The 23,052-nt window shown below is 45.9% G+C and overlaps 1 long non-coding RNA gene across 1 annotated transcript; it reads left to right on the top strand.

Annotated features, from left to right (window-relative positions):
- Positions 1-2,904: 2,904 nt before the first annotated feature.
- On the top strand, positions 2,905-22,451 carry LOC118665734. The gene is made up of 3 exons (XR_004970740.1): positions 2,905-2,967; positions 3,617-3,751; positions 21,565-22,451. It is a non-coding gene; the product is annotated as an uncharacterized LOC118665734 (long non-coding RNA).
- The last annotated feature ends 601 nt before the right edge of the window (positions 22,452-23,052 follow it).

The following is a 23,052-nucleotide window of genomic DNA, read 5'->3' as shown; positions in this document are numbered from 1 at the left end:
AAGATCCGGTGAAATGTGTTCAATGTTTGACCTTCATAATTTTAAGAGAGTCACTGACTTAGGCTGTGTATAGAGGAGAGTGTATTCGGTGAGAAAATCTGATAACCATAACACATGAACAGCTGTGGAGTTTTTTTGTTTTGTTTTGTTAATATTCCACCAATATTTACTGACCATTAATTATGTAGCAAGCACTGCCATCGACCTTGGAATGCAGCAATGCACAAGGCATAGTCCTGTTGTCAAGATGCCGATGATCTAGACGGGGAATCAGAGGCACGTGAAGGCTGAGCATGGCCCTGGGGTCTGCGGGGGTAGATGCAAGGAATTCAGATTGAGAGGATCTGGAACAGAATCAGAAAAGCTCAGAGAACATGAATGTTAAGAACCATAACCTTTTAAAGTTGGAAGACCTTTTTTTCCTGGTGCTTATAAAATTAGGAGGCAGCTTCTTCTCAAAGGTCCCTTTGGCTCCAAAAGTCTTATATCTGAGGGCTGATCCCTGAGCTACAGTCACATAGATCATTACAGTCCTAAAGTTAGAATTCTATGGCCATCCGACTGAATTTCATCCAATTGTCCTCCCTGTGGTCCAGTTTTTCCCTAGTTGCTAAATCTTATTTTGTATGGTTTTCTGTTAGAATTCAGCTGGTCCCCAAATTTAGTATTGCCTGCCATTTTGACAGGCACATTCTCAGTTCCTTTGTCCAGATCACAAAGCCTTTGACCAGAATAGATCCACCCTCAACCCAGAGCAGGTGGCTCACCACTAGGTATGTCCCAGGCTACTCTCCAAGGATTCTTGCCAAGGACGGGATGGATGTGAAAAGGCCTCAGGCTTGTGAGCAAAATAAACCATAAGCTCAGCTGGAAACTGTAGGCCACCTTGAAAACAAAGTAAATAATCATACTGACTTCAGTGAGGGAAGCGTAGATGCCTTTGACCCACGTAGAGAATAGAGGAAGGAGAAAGAATGACAAGGTAACTCCTATAGTTTGTTGTCTTGAATGCACCTGTCCTGCTGTTTGCATGACAGGGGAAGGGTCCCACAATTAATGACAGGGACTTCAAGATCAGAATTTGCATTTGGAAGGTTCACTTTCAAGGGCTCCATCCTTCTATGCTGAGAGGGTAACTCCCTGAGGGTGAGGTGGGCCCCACCATGGTTGGAATGGCCCCCATGGCTCTTCCATGCTGTCTTTATCAGCTTGGGCCCCGTTAGAAACCCTTGGTCCACAGAGCACTTGCTGCCAGGTAGCACTTCCTAGAATCCAGAGGATTTTCTCCACATTCATAGTCTTCTCTTCACATCATCTCATGTTTATGTATTAATATAAATGAGATCATTACTACTTTTTGTGATGGTTAAATTTATGTATCAACTTGGTTAGGCTACAGTACCCGTATATTTGGTCAAACGCCAGTCTGGATGTTGCTGTGAAGTTTGTTTGTTTGTTTGTTTAGATGAGATTAACATTTAGAGCAGTGAACTTTGAGCAAAGCAGATTACCCTCCATAATGTGGGTGGGCCTTGTCTAATCAATTGAGGCCTTAAAAGAATACAGGGTAAAGTCTCCAGAAGGAAGAGAGAATTCTGCTTTAGATTGCATTCAGAGTTGAGCTGCAACATCAAGCCTTCCTAATCTCCAGCCTGCAGATTTTCGATTTGCCAGCCTCCACAATCATGTGAGTCAATTCCTTAAAATTTCTCTGTGTCTCAATAGGATGAATATATACGCACACATTTCATTGGTTCTGGTTTTCTGGAGAAGCCTGGCTAATATACTCTTTCAAATGAAGAACCAATAGTCCAAGTTTTTCCCTTGACCCCAGGAATAATCTCACCTCCTACTTGACAGAGGAAAACCAGACTCCAGACATGAACTCCCTTCCCTTTCCTCCCTTACACCCAAGCAATTACTGGGTTTGCATGTGCCCTCACCTCCTACCCTCAAACTAAGAAAAGATGATGCTTCTCCTCCTCTAGGTTAGTCCTTCCACCTGGACTCTTGATTTGAACCCTTCTCATCTTCCCCAATCCCAGACCTTGCTCTATCTGTCATTGCCCCTCTCCAGTAATTACAGGCTCATATCCATCTCCTTCCCCAATATCTAAAAGCTTATTCAAATGTTTCCCATGTTTTATGCACGGAAGTAACACATCTCCTTGAATTTCAAGTGGCACCTTATCTCTGTCCTCACAGCCAAGCTCCTCGATGCTGATTTTCCACAGCGTTGCCTCCCATTCACTCCCTTTCACTCTGCAGCTGCTGCATTCTACCTCCCCACCCCCTCACCATGCCGTTCAGTTGACTCTGCTGAAAACACCCGTGATCCCTGGTTGCCAAGTCCAGGGGGAGCGTTCCTGTCCTGACTTTGCCGTCTTCTCTGCAGCCTCTGACACCGACCACTCCCTTCCCAGACGTCCCCACCGCAATGCGGGGACTCCATCTCTCCAGGCTTTCCCGACGTGAGGGATTCATCCCACTGGTGACAGAAGGATCATTTTAGATAGTACAAGGCCACAAGCAGGGCCGTGTGCACTGTGTGCAAAATGCTCCCCTCTGGATTTGAGCCCTGCCTTAGCATGAAATGAAATGTGAGCAGTGTAGTGAGACTAGATTCTCTCTTCATTCCCTTTGAATCCTTCTGGTTGAAACAAAGAGAAAGCCTGAGTTTGGAATTAATAGGTCTGTTACACCTTTCTAATGCTTGTTAATCTTCCTTGGTAGAAGAAGAAGAAGAAGAAGAAGAAGAAGAAGAAGAAGAGAGGAGAAGGAGAAGGAGAGGAGGAGGAGGGGAGGAGGAGGAGGAGGAGAAGGAGAAGGAGAAGGAGAAGGAGAAGGAGAAGGAGAAGGAGGAGGAGAAGGAGGAGGAGGAGGAGGAGGAGGAGGAGGAGGAGGGAGAGAGGCAGCTCAGACTTAGCCTTGTCTGGCTACTAGCCACCAGCTGGAATGTAGAAACAGGTTTGTGTTTATTTGTTTCCATTTGTAGGAATTTTGGGGAGGACTTTCTATTGATGGCAGTGATAGTGGTAGTGGCAAGTTTCTCATTTATTACAGTGGTAATACGTTTCCTTTCAAAACAAGCTCATAAAAATGAAGCAAAGAAACAAAGCTTAAGAAAGTCATAGGTGGCCCACACCTGAGCATCCATGTCTGAGGTTTGGGAACTGTCTCCCATGTGAGTGTTTCTCAGGACTCCGACCTCGGATCTCCTCTCACACTGTCCATTCTCTGCTCGCCTTCCCATCTGAAAACACAGATCCAGTCGCTGCTGATGAAATGTGGATGTGGATCTCTCCAGTTCTCTCCTGGGCTGTTAATGCAGATTTAACCGCCTAGCCTGTCCCCACCCTCACATCCCACTGGTGTCATGACCAGTGGGTTCAGAGAAGATGTGTCCACAGAGCAGAGCCAGCCTTAATGCCTGAAGGTTCCCAAGCATTACAGAGAGCACCCTCAAAGCATCCCAAATCCAAGGTCAGGGCATACCTGGGGAACCCTACAGGGAAAGGTTCAGATAGCTGAGACAGGGGGTCAGGACAACGCACAGGGAAGGCAGCCAGAGCTAGTGCACTGAAATGGTAATAATCACTACCATTCATTGTGCCAGGTACCTGTCCAAGGAGTTTGCATTTCATCCTCACAGCTATGGAAGAGACTGAATTCGTTTATTTTTCCTTTTGGATTCCCAGCTCTGTTTCCTGGCCTGCCTAGCGTTTGGAGCAGCCATGTGACTGATTTCCAGGTACTGTGGAATGTGCATTGCTTCTAGTTGTGGTCCATAATATACCCTTCCACCCCCCGCCTCCCCCACTCCCATCCCATCTCCAAATCATCTCTTTCTACGCAGTAGTTAGCAGAACCACAGAAAGGAAGGAACACAGGTGAATACCCACTTGGACTGTTGTGCGAGTGAAGTAAACCTTTATTATGTTAAGCCACTAGGATTTGAGGGCTTAGCCCTTGTAGCAGCCAGAGTTCCCTATTGAATTCCACAAGCCCATGCCTGGTGCTGTTACTATTACCATTTTCAAATGAGGCCCTTCCGGCAAGTAACTCTCCCAAGGCCATAACCAGTAAGAGCTGGAGCCAGGATTCCAACCCAAGCCTTTCAGCCCATGTGCTTTCCTGCAAAGGTCTGTGCAGATTCAGGGAGCTAACACATAGTGGCTGACACCCGTCAGTGCTAAATAAAGGCTGTGGTTCTTGTTCCTAGTTTTTGAGTGTCCCTGGGGCTTTCACAGACATCTTTCAATCCCACCCGGCCCCCTTCCTACTGCCCTGACTCCCATGTTGACCTTGACCCATCACACCTACTGTGTGTCTCTGACAATCTCCCGGGAATAGATTTGATGCCTTTCTGCCTTCTTTTTTGTGTGTGCGATCATAGGTGTATATAGATGTTCCGCCTGCAAACGGGGGTAATGGATGTGTGTGGGTGAGTCCACTTGCCCTGTAATAAAGTTAGGGGTCTGTCCTGCTCCAGGTTTTCATCACCAGCTCGAATGCAGCTCTTTATAGGTGTGTGAGTCAGATGGAGGATGAGTCACGTTGGGGGAATAGCTAATATGATAGAAGACAAAACCAAGACTCTAAATGTTCTCCACAGGCTGGGATGATGGGCCAAAGCCACGGAGAAATTTAATAGAGAAAAACAAGCGGCAGAATCTTAGAGGAAAAGGGCCCGAAAGGTCGGCGGCGGGAGCCTCTGATTAAATCCCGGCTGGATGGAGTTCCTCCCTCCTGACTTTTACTATTCTAGTCACACCTGTTTCTATCTGATTTTCTCTGAGTGTGTGAAGAAATTACTTAATCTATTTTGAAATCTGGTTAAATTCCCCTTAACTGGGCTAGCTTAGATTTCTACACCCCGTCAGCGCAGACCTGTATCTCGTCCGATGTGTGATCTTTGCTTTGGAAAATGTCTAGTGAACGCACATCAGCGTTGCTTGCTATTGACTGGAACAGAGGGTCTGACGGGGACGCCGCTGTACATCTACAGTTTAACTGGCCGTTCCACTTGCTTCTGTCACCGATGAAAAGGAGCCACAAGAAGGGCAAATGTGTATTCTGCTGGGAAATTAGAAGGCAGGTCTTTAGAACCAATTTACTAGTTTTTCATATGAGAGAAATGTTCATTGGTTTGATATCTGGTAATGTTGCTAAAACCTAAGGCTCTCCAAAATGTTATGGCTTTAAATGAAAAGATTTACGGTAAACTAGTTTCACTCAAGTTTAGGGAAAAACAAAAGGTTAGATTGAGTCCTGAGAGGCCATAGGATCGCTAAGAATTAAAGCAATTGTCTTAAATCAGAGTTGCTAGGATTGCTTATTAAAGTGCAGGTTCCCTGGTCCTGCGCTGGACAGGACAAGGCCCTATGATAGTTCTATGCATATGTGAATCTGTGGTTTTGAAAGAAAATAGCTAGGTACTCTTATTTCCTGATAGAAATAGAAGAGTCACCATTTGGAAGAATGATCTGTTCTGTGAACATTCGTTTATGCTGATCGGGTTTTACTGAAGATTCCATTTTTACACAAAAAGTATAACTGAGCAGAAAAGCATGCTATTCAATACTCTATAGAAAAAGCCTAGTGGTTTGGATTATAAACCCATGACCAAGTCATCTGCCCCCCCCCCCCCCCTTCATCGGGTGTCAGGGTACTGAACAGCAAAGGTGTCCCTGGGGAGACATGAGTGCCCACTGCTGATGGGCCTGTGAGACCAACCTCCGGTCATAAGAAACAACACAGAGGGAATGACCAAGTCAAAATGCAAAGTCCACTTCTTCCGCGATCATTGTTACTGAAGGTCAGTCGTGTTTTGATACGTCCTTATCTGCCCGCCTATCGTCCCTGTCTAGTGCGAACACGTGCACTCATTCTATTGAGTGAGAAAGACCACTCATTCCTCATGTGTCCCTTTGCTCTGTGGCCTAGTGTTTGCCTTGGGGGGAGTTCTGGGCAGGTCTAAGGTTTTCCTGGTCCTTTAAATCACCAGAACAGATTTCTTTTCATAGTGAATATGCCCAGTCCCATACAGTAATGAACACCAGCCAGAGCTTGCTCCTGACCCCCAGGCCTACCGCCTGCAGGACGGACAGGGCGGTGGCGGCTGCTCTCCCTCCGCTGGCTCCTCGGCCACTTGCTAGCTGCTATTTGTGGCCCTGGTGAGGGTGGGGAGAGGGATTAGGGAAGAGGTACAGTCTCTGGCTGCTGTAATGGGAGTGGTCTCTGGCCTTGGCAGAGTTTCAAAGCTGACTCTTCCCTCAAGGCTTTCTTCTGTGGTTCCTCTGAGGTGCCCCACAGGATCCTTTCCCATGAGTCAGGCTGACTAAGCCTCCAACACTCAGGCCTTCGCCCTCACGGCTCCACCTTCTGCTGGGTCAGCTCATCCTCCCAGCAGTGCCTCTGGGCCAGGGCCCTTTGCAGTGGCTGCAGGTCATCTTCCTCCGCTCACACATGTGACCCACCAGGACACATCCCTGTTCTATAGTTGCTTGTGCAAGTGCCCATTGTTTCCAGGGTTCTCTCGCTCTCTCTTTCTCTATTTCTGCCTCAAGCCCTTTGCCTTTATATTTTTTCAGACACGTATTATGTATCAGTCCCCAATATGCCCCCAAAACATGCTAGACTTTCTGAGTGTCTCCTAGCAACTCCTGCTGATTTAAGAGGAGGGCACAACATTAAATTTCCCTCTAAAGGAATGTTTCCTCCTTGGTTCTCTGAGGCCTCCTCTCCATAGGATGGGGGTGGGTGACAGATTAACTCTGGCAACACTGGTTTCTTAGTCTCATATTGTTTCCTGCACGCGCTCTAACACCCATTAGGATGTGGGGATTTTGACACCCATTACGTTGTTTCTACCTTTGGGGATTCCAAAGCACCAGGTGCACCCAGGTGTGCCCAGGTACAGCCCGGGACAAGTGGAGGGGCAGCTGGGATGGATGGGGGCACCCCTCATCTCTTGCTGGGCAAGTGTGTTTATTCCAAACGGAGAGAGAAGCGTGAGCTTTGAGTGTCTTCAGGAGGCAAAGCCCTGCGTGGCAAGCACAGGGGGCTGACCTGCTCTTTCCCTGGACGCTTCCCTCTTCTCTCTTCTGTGTCCCTGCTTCCCCTGTTCACCCATCCCCACCCCTTCAGTCCCAGCCCCGCTATCTCCCAACTTTCTGGGGGGGCGGGGGGCGTGGTTCGCTCCCCCAGTGAGCTGTGCTGCTCCACTCCTTTCCCAGGCCGTCTCCTGGGGTCTCCTCAAGGCAGCCTTTCCTGCTTCCACCCGCATTGACCTCCCCCACCACCCCTTTCTCTTCAGTACTTTTGCCTTTCGCTTCTCATCCTTTCTCCAATTTATAGGTATTTATCTTCTCCATTTAGTCTTTCCTCCTCCCTTACCTTCCCTCCCTTCCTCAGTCTTTTTCTTTTTTTGAATCCCATTTTCTCAGCTACCTTCCTGGCCATGGGTAGCCTGTGACAGCAGTAAAACCTGGGGGAATTGAAGAGATCCTAGAAATAGGTGCATTTAGATCACACTTCGTGGCCGTGTGAAGCAGAGCACAGGCAATGTCCGTGGTCCTTTCCTGATGACTCAGGAGGGCAGTGTTCCAGGTCAGATGTGCCTGGAAGCGTCTCACAGGTTGACTGCACTTGGGGGTCAGCATGGTTGGTTCTCAGCTTTATACATTCAGAAAACTTTATGGATTTATCCTTTTGGTTCACTGGGAGCTATCGCGGTTGCAAAGTAGAGTCACACTGTAACATTCACAAGAGATCATGTTGCTGAAACTCTCCAAAGGTTTGCCCTCTTGCTGAAAAGAAAACTCCAAGTTTTCATCGTGGCCTACCAGGCCTGCCTGACCCGGGCCCCCACCTCTTCTCTGAGCTCATCTCTACATCCCCCCTCCTCCAGCAGATGGTCAGTGCCAAGCCTGGACCCCCACAGAATTGCCCCAGAGGACAGCTGTAGACTCTGCCTGAGCCATCCTGCCTCACTGGAAGTATTCTATGTCCTCAAGGGCAGGTTCTACAAGCCATCTTCACCGGTGAACAGAAGCCGGATAAACAGCCAGCTTCCTGACTGCTCACTAGGCGGTTCTGGGCGTGTTCCATACGTTCTCGGAGGTCCCCAGCAATGTTGAGCCTCAGTTGCCCGAAGCAGTAACCCACTCATAAATGCCTCATTTCTTAGCTTCCCTTCTTTCCCCTCTCTCACTTCCCCATTCTTTCTTGTGCTTCCTAAGACCACCTCCAGAAGAAACCACTTGCATGCAAGTTCTTACCTCAGGGAGGATGAAAACTAAGACACCGCTCTCCATTCCAGCCACACCAGCTTCCTGTTTCTAACAGCTCAGAGTCTTTATACCTGCTCCCTCTGCCTGGAATAGTCGCTCCCTCCAGTCCTTCAGGTCTGTGCTCAAATATTGCCTTCTCTGATATACATAGAAAGTAGAAACCCCTACCCCTATGGAATCACTCCCCATTCTCTGCTTTATTTCTCTTTTCATCACCAATGGCTACCAGGCCTTTTGCATGTTGATCTGTTTATATATTGACAGTCTCACAAGCAAAGGCTATGCTTTATGAGAAAAGGGACACAGTCCATTCTGTTGCGTTCATGCCTATATTCCCAGCCAACATCAAATGAATGGACACAGAGGTAGACAACAGGGAGAAGAGAAAGAATATGTGTGGCTATGGTCTCATACACACAACTTGGCTTTAATGGCTTTTGTTGGTAATAGCTCAAAGTCTACAAGATGGAAATGTTAGCACCATGTGAGAAAGACCTTGGGACATATTCAATTGCCTATTTTCTGCAAAAGAATTTGAGGAAGAGAGTTAATGTCACAAATATGTCTGCTTCATGACTTTTGTTACAAGAAGTATTTTAGATTCTAATTATAGCATGATTCACAAATTCTTTTCATTTAGAAAGTTCTATTTTTCAAAAATCTCAGGCCTGTGCCACTCTGTAGCTTAACATGCTTCTATCAGGAACAGGAAACATTCAGACATGATTTCCTTTGATAAGGGCCACCTTTCAGGTGGTGGCCACTGAGTAAGTATGACAAAAAATGTGGGAAGTAATTCCTACACCTGTCCCATCAGGTTTGAGGGTCCACCTGAGCTTGTTTCTCATCATTTCTTACATTCCTTGGCATACTAGCCCCATGGATATGATCTGGGTCTCTCTTCTATTTTATATCCCTGCTTAGATGTCGCCGCCAAGAGAAACCTTCCCTGGGCACCATCTAGAATAGGAAGCCTCTTCCCAGTGAATCTCTTTTATATAGTGTGGCTGTGTTTTTCTTCCTGGCACTTATTACCTGTAGGCACGTATTCATGTCTTGCCATTTCTTTACCATTATCTGCCATCCTAGAATGTAAGCTCCCTGAGGGTAGGACTGTGTCCGTTTTGTCACAACTGTATGGAGAGTGCCTGGCATGTAATAAACACTCCATAAATATTTGATGGGTACAAGAAAGATTTCACAAGAAAGATTGTGAAATAAGACAGGAAGCAGGGAGCTGGGCTGCCATGTCCTCAAGGTCGGATCACCAACCAAGCTCAGGACCCAAGCCTTCTGACTCCCCCTGTGAGCCTCCCACCCATCCCGCTCTTTGCTTCTCCAAAGCTGTTCATCGCCTCGCTGACAGGCAGGGTCATCCAAGAAAGTAAAAGAGGAAAAGAAAAATGAGGCACAGGAGGGCAGAATGGAGAATCTAGGCTCTTTTAGCAGCCACTATTCCTTATTTCTTGCTGGAGTATTGGCACCTTTAAAAGCCTTGTCTGAAAAAAAAAAAAGCCTTGGCGGTCCTCCCCAACCTCCCCATTCAATCACCAACCACGGTGACTAGAAAAAAATAAAGGGGGAAGACAAATCAATGTGCTAAATCTTCCCTGGGCTCAGCGACAGCGGCCCCTGCAGCTTCCCTGTGCTGGCCACAGGACTAAGCTCTGCAGGCCTCTCCCTGAACCTGATGCCTGGAGAGGGGAGCTTGCATGTTAAAAATAGGCTCCCTCCTCCCCCTCAACCCTTTCCCAGCCTGGACTAGACAAAGGAGGAAGCCTCTGGGACTGCCCTGCTTTCCCAGCTCGGGTTCTCTGTCCCTGGTTCTCATCTGCCCTTTCGCGCTGTCTGCTCACTACCTTCTTCCCGTTCAGTCTTCACACCCCTCCGTCCACTTAAATGGCCACTCACCCACAGTTTCCCCGTTCACAGTTCACCTTTGATCCCCTTCTCTGTTAGGTGTGTAAGGGGTGAAAGGAAGAGGGACAATTATTATCTGAGTGTAAATGGTGGAGTTGAGAACAGAATCATATTTTGAAAACATTAAAATGGCTTATTTTCGTTTCTTCTTTAAATCATACTGCCTTCAGTTCTTTCCCCGCAAGTCTGAGCCACGAGTTTCCTGTCTCAGGGGGAGGAGAAGGTGGGTAGAACAGAGGCAACTGATTGCCTTTCAGTATCAATTCTCACTCGACCCCTTAATCAAGAGCTTGGTCTTGAAAGCTAGTGTGAACAAGGCTGGCCTGGTGTGAACAGGGGCTGGCCTGGTGTGAACAGGGTTGGCCTGGTGGGAACAGGGCCGGTTTGGTGGGAACAAGGCTGATCTGGTGGGACCAGGGCTGGCCTGGTGTGAACAGGGATGGCCTGGTGGGAACAGGGCTGGCTTGGTGGGAAACAAGGCTGGCCTGGAAGAGGTGGAACCCTCCTCTGAGCTGGTTGTAGAGGGGCAGCTGAGGAAAGAGGGCCCCAATGGCAGATCTCAGTGACCTGACTGAGGGAGCCAGACTGGGAGCAGGTGACAGGAGGTGTGACTTCCCAGAATTCACTTGGGAGGCATTTTCAGAACAACTGCTCAGAGGAAGGCTGGGGTAACCCCCACAGGGGTTGAAGGGATCTGGGAACCATCAGTGGCTGTACCTGAAGGAAAAGCAGGGCACATCTGACATCTTGCAGGGAAGGAATCCATGCCCTGGACTATGGATCTAGAGAGCACAGGACTCCCAGGCAACAGGAGCTTTGCCACCTACTTTGCTATGGGACATTTAGACATGACTGTTCTGATACACTGTCACTGATTTCTGTCTTCTATAACAAAGGTGTTGCCCTTTGACCCACAGATGTGGATTGTACACTTAACCTGTCCCTTGTACTCTGTGACAGGTGACCGACTTCAGGAGTTGACTTCTTGCTCAGGGCTACACATACGCTTTCATGTGGATGTGTGAAGAGTACAGGCCAAGGCTCTCACACAGATCTCTACTAGTGAGCTATTGCTGAGCAACAAATTATCCCCAAAACTTAGTGGTTTTAAACAGCAAACATCTACCATCCCACAATTCCCGTGAGTCAGGAGCCTGGGAGTGGTTTAGCTACGCTGGCTCAGGTTCACTCGTAGGCCATGCCAAGGTGTCGGCCTGGCTGCAATCTCTTGTGACTGCTCATATGGCCACTTGAAGCTCACTTGTGTGGCTGTTTGAGGCCTCAGAAGATCTGCTTCTAAACGCAGCCATGTGGGCCTCTCCACAGAGCTCCCCAGGACATGAGACTGATAGGTTAAAAATATTTAATAAGGAAGAGTATCACAGTGTGCCAATTCTGAATACCTTTTTATGGAAGCATAACACAGATATGAAAAGTGCACAAATCTCACCTGTATGGTTCAATGAACTTTCAAAAGTGAACACAACCATGTAACTACAGGTCAAGAAATAGAACATGACCCAGAAGCATCCGGAAGCATCCAGAAGCCCTTGTGCTCCTCTGAGTCATCATCTCTCTTCTTCCTCCCTAAATGTAGTCACTACCTTGACATCCAGCACCAAATTTGGCTGGCTTTTTTTTTTCCTCCAGCTTTATTGAGGTTTAATTGACATATTTACCTGTGTTTCAGCTTTATATAAATGGAATCCTGCCATATGGATTTATTTGTGTTTGGCTTCTTGCTTAACATTCTGTTTGTGAGGTCCATTTGAGCTATAGCATGTAGCTGTGACTCAATGATTTCAATGCTATAAAGGATTCCATGTGGAATATACTACAATATATAAGATATAACAACCTGTTCTACCATTGATGGTAGTTCTACCTTTGGACCAATAAAGACCACACTTGCTCTACACATCCTTATACATGTCTTTTGAAGCACATGTGTATGCATTTCTGTTGGCCATGGTGGTAAGAAGAATGACAGTCTACAAAGATGTCTACATCCGAATCTCCAGAACCTATGAATATGTTATATTTTGTGGCAAAGGGAAAGTAAGGAAGCAAATAGAAGTAAATTTGCTAATCAGCTGAATTTAAGATAAAAAGATTATCCTGGGTGATCTGGTTGGGTCCAGTGTAATCACAGGGGTCCTTAAATAGGGGAATTAGAGGGGGTGAGAGCTATACAGTGTGAGAACTCACCCCACTGTTGCTGGCTTTCGGACCATTAGCCAAGGACTGTGGGTAGCCTCTGGAAGCTGAAATGATCACATAATCACATGATCAGTGAACACAGCTTGCCTAACACCTTGATTTAGCCCAGGAGACCCATTTCAAACTTCTGAATTAAGCCACTAAGTTTGTGGTAATTTGTTACAGCAATCAGAAATTAATGCAATGATATCCTTACCGGTAGAATCATTGGGTATGTCTGCATTCATCTTTTGGAGCTATTTCAAATAGTTTTCTAATGTGGTTGTGCCAGTTTTCTCCCACAGGAATGTGTGATGTTCCCATTTCTCCATCTTTCACAAGGGTTGGTATCATCAGCCTTTTTTAATTTTAGCCATTCTGTTACAGTATCTCATTTTTATTTCAACTTGTATCTTATCTTTCATAAGGTGCTTGATCAAATCTCTTGCCACCTGATGCCTTTTTGCCCTTATGGTAAAGGAAGAATAGAATTTAGAACATAGCTCTCTAGTTCTCTATTCATAAAACCATTCTGCATTTTCAAGTCACAAAGTTGCGATTTTCTTAAATGTGTTATGAGACTTTTCCCCTTCTTATTCTTCTTTAAAAATAAAAAAGAGAAGCAGATTCTAGCCTGTATATCACAGTATGGCTATTTTAGTGAGGTTACAACACACACACACACACACACACACACACAGTTATAAACATGCATGGGTAGGGGGCATTGAAGAGAAATATGCTGTAACTATTGAAGTCACTAGCAAATATGTTTTAAAACAGTAGTTGTAAATACCAACAGATTATTAGGATATTATTTATAGATTCACTAGAAGCCCTGTGCACGAAATTCGTGTGCGGGGACAGTCCCTAGGCCTGGCCTGCGATCACGGCCATCTTCCCCAGTTGCCTGCAGCCGGCCCTGGCCCCTCTGCCACCACCCACCCCGGGTTCCCCATTCGCCATCGGGCAATCAGAGCCTGCTGGCTGGGGGGAGGGACCAAGAGGTCAGCCGTTCTGCCTGCTCACCAGCCTCGCCACCCACCCCAGTTCCCTGTTTGCCATTGGGCTATTGGAGCCTGATGGCCTGGGGAAAGGACCAAGAGGTCGGCCATTCTGCCCACTTGCTGGCCCCACACCCCACCGTGAGTTGCCCTCTGTGTGTGGGGCGACCGGCAGGGCAGGAGCCTCGACCTGGCACCACTCACGCCCCCCACTACCCACCCCCGGTTCCCCATTAGCCATCAGGCGATCGGAGCCTGCCGGCTGGGGAAAATGACCAAGAAGTGGTCAGTGTGCCTCATAGTGTTCTGGTCATTCCACCGTTAGGATCAATTTGCATATTACCCTTTTATTATATACAATAGAGGCCCAGTGCGCAGGTGAGGGCCAGTCCGCCTGCCCTGATGGGGGACCTGGATTGGGGTAGGGGTCCCTGCTGGGGGGCAGGGCCAGCTGGGGCAAGGGGCTGTGGGTGGTTTGCAGGCCGGCCCAACTCCCAATTGGGGTGGGGGTCCCCACTGGGGGGCAGGGCCGGCCAGGACGAGGGGCCACAGTTGTTCTGGTCTCTGGGTGTTCTGGTCGTTCCACTGTTTTGGTCACTGGGCTCTTATTATATAGGATAATCTGTGCATGAGGAGGCTATTTTACTCAGGGATTCTGTGGCAAGTGTGTTAGGACAGGCCTGGGTTTTGAATGTTGGGATTAAATTATTTTCTTTAGCTGATATAACTTCCCAAATCATACAGTCAGTGACTCATACAATCCATTCCAGAATGCTCTGCTACTTGTTAGGAGAGTTTTATTTAATTTAAGCATTTTCATTATTGTGGGTTTTTATTGTGCACCATTCAGTTCTGAGTCTTGGGCAATTGTTATAATAAGGTTACTAGTCAAGACTGCAGATAAAGAACAGCAATTCAATAATTAAAAGGCAACCAAGAGTGCAATCTGTTGAGTAGCAGAAAAATCAGACGTAAAAGTGCATGAAGATGGGCTAAAAGCCAAAAGTATTAATGCAAAATAGCATTATTTCCCATGGCGAACCAGGACGTGTTGGGGCTCCTGTGTTACCAAGGGGATTTTGTGAACTTATCAGACCAACAGCGGTGGGGAAGACAATCCTGATTTTCATCTTCCCCCAATCCTTAGATTATCTCCTCTCAGAATTCCCATTTCAATACTTTCAGGGTTTTATTAAAACAGGTGCTATTTCTTCATATTTTTATTAATTCCTTCCCTTATCTACTACCATCCATACCTTCCGCGTGACTTTCCATGCCCAGAAACAGGAAGTCTTTCCCTTTTTTGCTTGTTCATCTCTGCTTCCATTCCCCCTAGTTCAAGTGACAATTCCCCACTCGGCCTCCCACGGACTCCTGATCTGTCTATACCCATCCTTGCCCCACACCACAGCCTGGGGGGTCTTCTTATACAAATCTGAGCCTCCTGTTCCTCCCAGCTCCTCAAAGTGGCCTGAAATGTCCTGCCTGCTCTGGCTCTGCCCTGCCCCACTAGCCTCTTCCAGAACGCTCTCCCTCTTATTCTCTGGGATCACCTTTCCGATCCTAAAACACACTGTGCTCCTTTCTTTTCTACAGACCTCCAACCCCTTCTGCCTGACTAAGCCCGCGTCCTTCAGTCTCAGCCTGAACATTGCTTCTTTAGATAAGCCCTTCAAGTAATTCCACCCTAGGGCAGGTCATGTTACTTTGTTCTCAGCAACCTTTATTTCTCCTTCCTAGTACTTAGCACACCTGTGAAATTTTAATTGTATAACTCACCTATCCCTTTAACCTTATTGAGTGTCTACTGCAGTGGTTCTCAACCTTCCTAATTCTGCGACCCTTTAATACAGTTCCTCATGTTGTGGTGACCCCCAACCATAAAATTATTTTCGTTGCTACTTCATAACTGTAATTTTGCTACTGTTATGAAACATAATGTAAATATCTGATATGCAGGATGTATTTAGGCGACCCCTGTGAAAGGGCCGTTCCACCCCCAAAGGGGTCGCGACCCACAGGTTGAGAACCGCTGGTCTACTGTGTGCCTGTATTAGATTGCTAGGGCCCTCATAGCAAAATGCCACAGCCTTAAATAACAGAAATGTTTCTTCTCAGTGTTTTGGAGGCTGGAAGTTAGAAATTAAAGTGCTGGCAGGTTTGGTTTCCTTTGAGGCCTCTCTTCTTCTGAGTTTTCAGATGGCTGCCATCTTGCTAGTCCTCACATGGCCTTTGCTCTGTGTGCATACATATATCTGTCCTAATCGCCTCTTTTTATAAGAACCCAAGTCATATTAGATTAGTGCTCCATCCTTATGGCCTCGTTTAATCTTAATTGCCTCTTTAACGGCTTGTAATGGGCTGAATATTTGTGTCCCCCTCAAAATTCACGTTGAAATCTAATCCTCAATGCAATGGTATTTGGAGGTGGATGTGGCTGCACGACCAAGGGTGATCCCGAGGGGGGGTGGGGTGCCGGTGAAAGGATTAAGGAAAAGACAGACGGGTCTCGGTGGGACGCTGCCTCCCTGATGAGGAGACAACGACAGCGCCCACAAGCCATGTCTTAGCAGATGTCACGAAGCAAAGTTAGGGGCGTGATCACGTTGTTTACAGCATTCTTGTGAGTTCCAACCGCACTCAACTACATGCACTTGAGCTCTAGCACAAGGCATGTGGGGTTACGTGTTTGGACCATAGGTTCAAGCTTACAACCACAGCCGTTGGTATAATTGTGCTGGGAGGGCCCTGCCCTCCAGCTGGGACTTGCACGTGGCAATGAGAGGACCCTGTCCTTTCATTAGTCCGAGGCTTGAACCTGGCCAAAACACTGTACCTGCGCCCCACAGGTGGAGCCTTTGGGAGGTGATTAGTCATGAGGGTGGAGCCCTCACAAATGAGATTAGTGAGGGTACCATTCTAAGAAGAGACCAGAGAGCTGGCTCATTCTCTTCCTGCCACGTGAGGACACAGTGAGAAGTCAGCAGTCTGCAGCCCAAAAGAGGGTTCTCACCAGAACCCAGCCTTGCTGCACTCTGATCTCACACTTACAGCCTCCAAATTTCAAGAAATCAATTATGTTGTTTAAAAACTACCCAGTTTATGGCATTTTGTTATAGCAACCTGAGCTAAGACAAAGTCCGGTCTCCACATACAGTCACATGGGGGTTAGGATTTCAACGTATGAATTTTGGGAGAAACAATTCAGTCCATAACCATGCTCACCACTGAATACTAGTATATGTTAAAGAACAAGACAGACAGGGCCCCTGTCCATATGGAGCTTATAATCTGGGTGAGGTGGGGGAGTAAGTGGGGCTGACAATAAACAGGGAAACTAATGAATGACTATATAATTACAAATTATAAGAAGTTCTCAAAAGGGGAAAATGGGGTGCAATGAGAGAAAAGTGTGGAGCACCTCTATAGACTCAGGAGTTAGGGAAGGCCTCTTGGAGATGTTTTTCAGTTACGATCTAGGGCTAAGAGGAAGCTAGCCATGTAAATCCTCCACATTACTGCTGTTCCCTCGGCCAGAGGCGGGCAATTAGGTGGGAAAGAGTGTGCATGTTTGGGAAGAATGTAGGAAGCCGGGATGGTTGGAATGCAGTGAGTGATGGGGAGAAAAACAAACATAAGGCAAAGTTGGAGAGGTGGGCCGGGGCTAGATTTCACAGGGCCTTGTGACCCTGGTAAGGACTTAGGAGACTATTTTTAGGACATTGGGAAGATTTTTAAAGATTTTCAGCAGAGTAGCTGTGACACCACTGCTATTATTTGGGGAATGGACGGTGTGGAGGCAAATGAGAAAGTAGGGTTTGCAGTTAGGTTATTTCCAGTGAACTCCATGGGGAATGATAATGGTTGGGATTAGCAAGGTGGCAATGGACATAGAAGAGGAACTGGTTAGAGAGGAAATCCAAGTTCAGATTTGGACATTTTTGTTTGAGATGTTTGTGATATATTCAAGCAGATGGGTCCAGTGGTCAGTTATACCAGTGGGGAAAAAGGTGGGGTGCAGGCTGGAGAGATAAGAGAGTCTCATCTGACTTCAGGGGCAAGTTGTAAAGTCAGTGTATAAGGCCAAAGCAGACACAATTTGAAATTACCTTTGAAAACTCTAGTATCTCATGCACCTGAACCTTTGGGAGCTCAAAACTAGGGTTTCCTTCTTTTTCTTTTTGTATTGTGGCCACTCCCATCTCCCCTGCCCCACACAATACCTTCTCTGGGTTAATGGACACCCAAGCCTGGTTTGTGGAAATGGGGAAAATGGGAAAAGATCTTTTTCTTTGCCAAGTGGGTAGAGTGAAATCACTGTTCACATAAATACAGCTTTCATGTATAAACCGGAGAATCATTAGCAAACAGATGGTTTTTATTCATTTTTTTAATTTAATTTAATTTGTTGTTACTCCTCACCTGAAGACATTTTTCCATTGAATTTTAGAGAGAGTGGAAGTGAGGGGGAGAGACAGAGAGAGAGAGAAACATCAACTAGTTGCCTCCAGTGCATGCCCCAACCAGGGCAGGAGTTGAGCCTACCACTGAGGTACGTGCCCTTGACTGGAATTGAATTTGAGATCCTTCAATCCGAGGGCCTTTGCTCTATCCCCTGAGCCAAACCGGCTAGGGCAACAGGTGGTTTTTAAATTCGTGGAAACGGGTCAGGTCACTTAGGAGGAGAGGGAAGCAAAATGAAGGCTATGTTAGCTTCCTAAGGCTGCCATGACCAAGCGTCACACACTGGTGGGTTCAAATAACAGAAATGTGTTATTTCATGGTTCTGGAAGCTGGAAAGCAGCACTCAAGGTGTCAGCGGGTCCATGCGCCCTCTGAAACCTGCAGGGCAGAATCCTTCCTTGCCTCTTCTAGCTTCTGGTGTTTTCTGGCAATCCTGGGCGTTCCTGGGCTTGTAGATGCATCACTCCAACCTCTGCCTCTGTTGTCACAGGCCTCCTCCTCTCAGGTGTCCCTGTCTTCACGTGGCACTCTTTCCGGTGTGTCTTTCTTCTTTTAAGAACACCAGTCATAGTGAGCGACAGTCTGTCCTATTCCAATATGACCTCGTCTTAACTAATTAGAACTTAAAGATCCTATTTCCAAATTAGCCCACAATCTGAGGTGTTGGGGGTTAGGACTTCAGCATGTCTTCTGGGGGACACAGATGTATAACAACATATGTTCGCTGTTAGAGTATCACACAGAATGGTTTCACTGCCCCCAGAATCCTCTGTGTTCCACCTATTTATCTTCTCCCTCCTCCCAACCCCTAGCAACTACTGATCTTTTAACTGTTTCCATAGCTTTGCTTTTTCCAGGTGTCATATGGTTGGAATCTAGTATATAGCCCTTCAGACTGGCTTCTGTCACTTAGTAATATGCTTTTTAAAGTTTCTCCATGTTATTTCATTGACAGCTCATTTTTAATTGTTGAAAAATATTCCATCATAGTGTACTCCCAACAGACTTTTTAACATTAAAAAATAAAAGACCAAAAACTATATCATATTAGTTAAATAGCAAGAGCTGAATTAAAAAGAAAAAGCTGTTAGGGCAGCTTGCTTGGGGGAAGGGATTAGGCAGAGAAGTTACATGCCCAGTTCTATTGATGGCGTGTCTCAGAGGAGAGAGGGATTATGGGCTGTTGTAAATATAACAACCCCAGTATTTCCGTTCTGATTCCTCCTGGAAACACAGCTCAGCTGCCAGCAACTTGGTCCCATGAGTGTAGGGACTGAGCAGTCACCCTGAGGCACAGTAACCAGGCCCGATACTGATGGCAGACTAAGAAAAAAAATGCTGAAGTCCAGTACCTCTCAAACCACATCACTTTTTTCTGTTTACCTGACACTTAAGATATGCAATAAGTGCTTGAATGAATGGTTGAAGAAACACACGATAGGCCCCAGATTTGGGGACTGAGCGAAGGTGCAGGGAGAGAAAGATCCACTCGTTAAGGAATCTTGTGATAAGACCCAGAGATACTATTGCTGAACCCACGACCCGTTTACAAACTGCTGAGCACTGAGGAGAGACTGTTTGCATTAGATTCAAGCCAAGACATCCCCAAGATCCCTGGCAATGAAGGACATAACCGCCTATAGCCAGCCAGTAGACCAGAGGAAAATAGCTTTGTGTGTTTATCCCCAATTCTCCTGCTACGGCCGGATCTTCAGCGCCATCTAGTGGTGCGCTATTCAGGGTGGCTGCGCTACCAACGCAAGGAACCAGGGTTTCATGCCCTGGTTTCAAACTACCCAGGATTAGAGCCTTCCTCTTAAGGTTCAAGATAAGAGACCCCGTGGAAATAATGAACACATCAAGAGCTTTAGAATGAACTCCAGAGAATTTTAAGCCATAGAACTTAATCTGAGCAATTATAGGCACAATTAATAGCAGGATTTAGTAATTTATGCTTATCGTTTTTGCAGTTTGGGATACTGAACAATTTTGGACAAAGAGGCCAACCAAGATAGAAAGCAAAGCTGTGCAAAGGAAATGTAGAACTGAGAAGTGGAAAAGAGAATCTGATCCAGCTCCTACGCCCAGGCAGAGGAAAAGTCATTTCCATTTCTCAGTTACAGCAGCTTAGGCTCCACTAAATGCCCAAGGCCAAATGTGCAAAGTGAGGCAAGAACCTGGCTGGGTGCAGTGCTACTTTCTCTGGCTATGCTGCTTCCAAGTGCTCCTTTCTTTTGATATTTGCCTTGTTTTTGCTACAATTGCATTGATATTCTCCTACCAGTGGGTCAGTCATCTTTATTCTATTCTATACTCACAAACTGTCCTTCTAAAGGCTTGGGTCACCCCCTCCCTCATTCACTGGATGGCAGCTTATTACACTTGTTATACATAAAATATATATAATGTCAAGTCATATTCCCTTCATCTGTTATGGACTTTTAGGTTCATTTCTGTATGTAACATTTTAAATATAATTAATACAATTCACAATGGATTTTTAAACACTGCACTTTTATTTTTAAGAGCATATGGTTTGGACCTCGCTGATTTGGCTCAGTGGATAGAACATTGGCCCATGGATTATAGGGCCCCGGGTTCAATTCTAGTCAAGGGCACATACCTTGGTTGCAGGCTCAATCCTGGCCCTAGTGGGGGCACATGTGGGAGGCAACCAACCCATGTGTCTCTCTCTCACTGATGTTTCTCTCTCTTGGTCCCTCCGCCTCCCTTCCACTCTCTCTAAAAATCAAAGGAAAAATATCCTTGGTTGAGTACTAAGAATAAATAAATAAATAGGAAAAAAGAAAGAAAGGATAAAAGAGCATGTGGTTTGGAGTTAAACGGAGAACTTATATGTATTTGGCATTAATTACTAAGTAGGTGATTTTACAGCCAATAACCTATTTAATTTTCATGATGAGCCCTTTAGGTAAGTTAGAGAATTATCTTTATATTGATGAAGAAACAGAGATTCAGACATTTTAAGTAACCACTCCTAATGATGTAATAACGGAAAAGAAGACCTGGAAATTAAACCTGGGTGTCCTGTCTCAAAGTTTGGTAGTATTTCTACCACAACTCTCAATTCCACAAGACTTGAAGCCAGGAAAGTCTAAGTTTTATTCCCAGCTTAACAAATACATGAAACACTGTATCCTATATCATTCTTTGGGAAATCTGTATGTTCATTTACATATCAAAGTTTCTATTGAATTCTAATGTAAAGACACATGTTTAGCCTAGTCATTCCCATGCTCACGGAATTATTGGGTTTTTGTTGTTGTTTGGTTTGTATTAACTTTGCTCTGAAATAGTACTCTATAAACACACCATGAGAAATGCTTGTGGAGATAATATACTGGAGAGTCTGACTGGAGAGATGGTTGTGAACTGAAAAAGGACTCAATATTTTAAAATCATCATTGGGTATACTTGCCAAAAAGAGATCAGAGCATAATTTTGAAATTCTTGTTTGTAAACTTCCCTGTTCAAGAAAGAATTAAGGTAGGAGAGCAGGATTTCAGTGGCACAGTGATTATCTCCAGGGTTCTTCATGAAAATTACAAATGTATCTATGGTAGAGTATCCTCTCACTTTCTATCTCTGCCATCTCTCACCTTTTCTTGGTTTCTAGTCACTCTGGTGGCCCATCTTAACCTGTCCATCTCTGTGTGCCCTAGGTTTCAACATCACCTCTGACACCTATTCTGAACTATGGTCACCTGGAACCTTGTGGCCACTGAGGGCAAGAGACTTTTACTGCCCACTACCCCAAAGACATCATGTTAGCTGGGCCACTCCATTAGTGCCATCACAGTGAAGGAGGGCACTGTGCTCTGCACCCTCCACCAGAAGAGACACATGTTGGAGGCAACAGCTATGACATTTGTGTGTGCTGCAGAGTCCCATTGCACAGGTGAATGAAAAGCCATCAGGTCTGAGTGAACTCAGAGCATGAGAGGGCTCCTCTGCTGATCTGGCACCGTTGACTTTGTCCTGCAGCCTTGAAGACCTAGCAGATCTAATCATTCTCCCAGGGTCTGGGGGAGAGATCAGGGTGTTGAATGAAGCGTACAGCAAGACCCATGAAGGATTCACAAGTTGGTTTTATTGTGCATGCCTGTCATACTTTGCCAAAGCCACCATCTGGGGACTTAGTAGGGACCTTATAAATGGTCATGGTATCTTGCACAACATTGCTCCTAACCAAAGAGCCCAAGTAAGATAATGGGCTACAGCCCATTGAGAGTCACTGGTCTCATTATATAGCCAACACCCAGAAGCAGCTGGCCTTATAAACAGTAGAATGGCTTATTAAACTTCAGGTATGCCTCCGGCTGGTTAGGTAAACGTTCTCAATATGGAGTGCTGCCTGGTAGGTTGAGAATATTCTTTGAACCAGCGTGATACATGATAACTATTCCTCCTTTAGCCAGAATACATGAGTCAGGAAATAAAGTAGTAGAAGTAGGGATGGCGCAGCTCACAGATACCCAGTGACAGTGACCTCCTTCTAAAATGTTTGCTTCATGTCTCCCTTGTATAGAAAATGTAATACCCAATAAAGAAATGCTGGCACCAAGAGAATCATATTCTTACTGAATTTGAAGCTAGACTATCAGCTGGGTATTGCCTCCATTGACCTCACTGGGTAAAGGTAAACCTCAGGGTTATGCTTTTAGCCAATGTCTCTGACACATCTTATGCATCAGTTAATGTCTACCGACCCATTTGTCTCTTGTTCAGGCACCACTGTGGCAGCCAGCTTTGCATGTGCTCTAACTTTGGAGAGGCACAACCAGACGGCACCCATCTTAATGCTCTTGCCTTCTATCCCTGGGTACCTTATTCCTATTAACTCTTATAGTTTGCCTCTCTGATGAATGAAATGAAAAAAAAAGAGCTAGATAAATGGAGAGATACTCCAGGTGCTGGATAGGAAGACTCAGTATTATCAAGAAGTCATTTCTCCCCAATATGATGTATATGCAATCTCCATAGAAATCCCAGAAAGTTCATTTATGGATTTTGATTCTGAAGTGTATATGGAGAGGCAAAGGACCCAGAATAGCCAACACATTATTGAAAGAGAAGAACAAAGTTGGAGGACTGATGCTACCTGCTTCCTTAAGACTTACTGTGAAGTTACAGTAATGAAGACAGTGTGA

Source organism: Myotis myotis, unplaced genomic scaffold, assembly GCF_014108235.1.
Source record: "Myotis myotis isolate mMyoMyo1 unplaced genomic scaffold, mMyoMyo1.p scaffold_m19_p_11, whole genome shotgun sequence".
Lineage (NCBI taxonomy): Eukaryota > Metazoa > Chordata > Mammalia > Chiroptera > Vespertilionidae > Myotis > Myotis myotis.
This window is presented reverse-complemented; position numbering and strand designations above follow the sequence as displayed.